This window comes from Arachis stenosperma, chromosome 10 (assembly GCF_014773155.1).
Source record: "Arachis stenosperma cultivar V10309 chromosome 10, arast.V10309.gnm1.PFL2, whole genome shotgun sequence".
NCBI lineage: Eukaryota > Viridiplantae > Streptophyta > Magnoliopsida > Fabales > Fabaceae > Arachis > Arachis stenosperma.
In genome coordinates, this window is record NC_080386.1 from 102,228,829 (window position 1) to 102,232,300 (window position 3,472).

The window sequence follows — 3,472 nt, forward strand, 5'->3', positions numbered from 1 at the left end:
ATGCACTTCCCAGTCTCTAGGACTATGAAATCAGTAGGGATGTAATGGTCTTCAACTTTTACCAAAACATTCTCTACAAGTCCATGAGCTTGTTTTCTTGAGTTGTCTGCCATCTCCAATGAGATTCTTGCAGCTTGTACCTCAAAGATCCCTAGCTTCTCCATTACAGAGAGAGGCATGAGGTTCACACTTGACCCTAAGTCACACAGGGCCTTCTTGAAGGTCATGGTGCCTATGGTACAAGGTATGGAAAACTTCCCAGGATCTTGTCTCTTTTGAGGTAATTTCTGCCTAGACAAGTCATCCAGTTCTTTGGTGAGCAAGGAAGGTTCATCTTCCCAAGTCTCATTTCCAAATAACTTGTCATTTAGCTTCATGATTGCTCCAAGGTATTTAGCAACTTGCTCTTCAGTAACATACTCATCCTCTTCAGAGGAAGAATACTCATCAGAGCTCATGAAAGGCAGAAGTAAGTCCAATGGAATCTCTATGGTCTCATTTTGAGCCTCAGATTCCCATGGTTCCTCATTGGGGAACTCAGAGGAGGTTGGTGCACGCCCATTGAGGTCTTCCTCAGTGGCGTCCACCTCCTCTCTTTCCTCTCCATATTCGGCCATGGTTATGGCTTTGCACTCTCCTTTTGGATTTTCTTCTGTATTACTTGGGAGAGTACTAGGAGGGAGTTCAGTAACTTTCTTGCTCAGCTGTCCCACTTGTGCCTCCAAATTCCTAATGGAGGACCTTGTTTCAGTCATGAAACTTTGAGTTGTTTTGATTAGATCAGAGACCATGGTTGCTAAGTCAGAGGGGTTCTGCTTAGAATTCTCTGTCTGTTGCTGAGAAGATGATGGAAAAGGCTTGCCATTGCTAAACCTGTTTCTTCCACCATTATTGTTGTTGAAACCTTGTTGAGGTCTCTGTTGATCCTTCCATGAGAAATTTGGATGATTTCTCCATGAAGAATTATAGGTGTTTCCATAGGGTTCTCCTAGGTAATTCACCTCTTCCATTGAAGGGTTCTCAGGATCATAAGCTTCTTCCTCAGATGAAGCATCCTTAGTACTGCCAGGTGCATTTTGCATTCCAGACAGACTTTGAGAAATCAAATTGACTTGTTGAGTCAATATCTTATTTTGAGCCAGTATGGCATTCAGAGTATCAATCTCAAGAACTCCTTTCTTCTGACTTGTCCCATTGTTCACAGGATTCCTTTCAGAAGTGTACATGAATTGGTTATTTGCAACCATCTCAATTAGTTCCTGAGCCTCTGTAGGCGTCTTCTTCAGATGAAGAGATCCTCCAGCAGAGCTATCCAAAGACATCTTGGATAGTTCAGAGAGACCATCATAGAAAATACCTATGATGCTCCATTCAGAAAGCATGTCTGAGGGACATTTTCTGATTAATTGTTTGTATCTTTCCCAAGCTTCATAGAGGGATTCTCCATCCTTCTGTCTGAAGGTTTGGACTTCCACTCTAAGCTTACTCCATTTTTGAGGTGGAAAGAACTTTGCCAAGAAGGCATTGACTAGCTTTTCCCAAGAGTCCAGGCTATCTTTAGGTTGTGAGTCCAACCATATTCTAGCTCTGTCTCTTACAGCAAAAGGGAATAGCATCAGTCTGTAGACCTCAGGGTCAACCCCATTAGTCTTGACTGTGTCACAGATTTGCAAGAACTCAGCTAAAAACTGATGAGGATCTTCCATTGGAAGTCCATGGAATTTGCAATTCTGTTGCATTAGAGAAACTAATTGAGGCTTAAGCTCAAAGTTGTTTGCTCCAATGGCAGGGATAGAGATGCTTCTCCCATAGAAGTTGGGAGTAGGTGCAGTAAAGTCACCCAGCACCTTCCTTGCATTGTTGGCATTGTTGTTGTTTTCGGCTGCCATGTGTTCTTCTTCTTTGAAGAATTCGGTCAGGTCCTCTAAAGAGAGTTGTGCTTTGGCTTCTCTTAGCTTTCTCTTCAAGGTCCTTTCAGGTTCAGGGTCAGCTTCAACAAGAATGCCTTTGTCTCTGCTCCTGCTCATATGAAAGAGAAGAGAACAAGAAGATGTGGAATCCTCTATGTCACAGTATAGAGATTCCTTGAGGTGTCAGAGGAAACGGAAAATAGAAGAAGGAGGTAGAAGAATTCGAACTTGATTAGATAGAGTTCGAATTGTGCATTAAGAAGGAGTAGTACTCCGTAAATAGAAGGATGTGGGAAGAAGGGAAGAGGATTTTCGAAAATTAATTAAAAAGATGTCAAAAACATTTTGAAAAATTGATTGATAATTTTCGAAAATTCAAAGTGGAAAAGAAATCAAGTGATTTTTGAAAAGGATTTTGAAATTAGAAATTAAAAAGATTTGATTGAAAATTTATTTTGAAAAAGATGTGATTAAAAATATATGATTGAAAAGATTTGATTTGAAAACAATTTTAAAAGACATGTGTGGAAAACAATTTTTTTTAAAAGATTTGATTTTGAAAATTAATGACTTGCCTAACAAGAAAAGATATGATTCAAACATTAAACCTCTCTCAACAGAAAAGGTAACAAACTTGGGATGTTCAATTAAATCATTAATTGTTAGTAAGTATCTTTGAAAAAGGAAAAAAATTGATTTTGAAAACATTTGATTGAAAAGATATGATTTGAAAAAGATTTGATTTTGAAAAACTTTGAAAACTTGAAAAAAAAATTGATTTGAAAACAAAATCTTCCCCCTTTTGCCATCCTGGCGTTAAACGCCCAGAATGGCATCCATTCTGGCGTTTAACGCCCAAAATGCACCCTTTTTGGGCGTTAAACGCCCAACCAGGTACCCTGGCTGGCGTTTAAACGCCAGTCTGTCCTTCTTCACTGGGCGTTTTGAACGCCCAGCTTTTTCTGTATAATTCCTCTGCAGCATGTTCTGAATCTTCAATTCTTTGTATTATTGACTTGAAAAGACACAACTTAAAAATATTTTTGGATTTTTAATAATCAAAATGCAACAAGAATCAAATAACAATGCATGCAAGACACCAAACTTAGCAGTTTGTATACTACTGACACTATATGAGACACATAAACACTCAAGTCAAAAGAATTCAAAGATCAGAGTAAGAAATCATCAAGAATTATTTGAAGATCCTTAAGACACATGAATGTATGCAATTGACACCAAACTTAAGATGAGACTAGTGTCTCATTAAGAAACATAACATATTATTTTTGGTTTTTATGATTTTGTAATTTTTTTGTGCTTTTTCGAAAATTAAGTGGAAAAAGATATCAAAATTCTTAATGAGAATTCCAGGAATCAGTGCAATGTTAGTCTAAGACTCCGGTCCAGGAATTAGACATGGCTTCACAGCCAGCCAAGCTTTCAAAGAAAGCTTCGGTCCAAAACACTAGACATGGCCAAAGGCCAGCCAAGCCTTAGCAGATCACTGCTCCAAAAGCAAAATTGATAAAAATCAACAAGCTCTTGTGATGATAAGTTGA

General features: G+C 38.4%; 1 non-coding gene across 1 annotated transcript; it reads left to right on the forward strand.

Moving 5' to 3' along the window:
• The first annotated feature begins 1,376 nt into the window (after nucleotides 1-1,376).
• Nucleotides 1,377-1,484, forward strand: LOC130958470 (small nucleolar RNA R71). Its single transcript, XR_009077590.1, has one exon. It is a non-coding gene; the product is annotated as a small nucleolar RNA R71 (small nucleolar RNA).
• The last annotated feature ends 1,988 nt before the right edge of the window (nucleotides 1,485-3,472 follow it).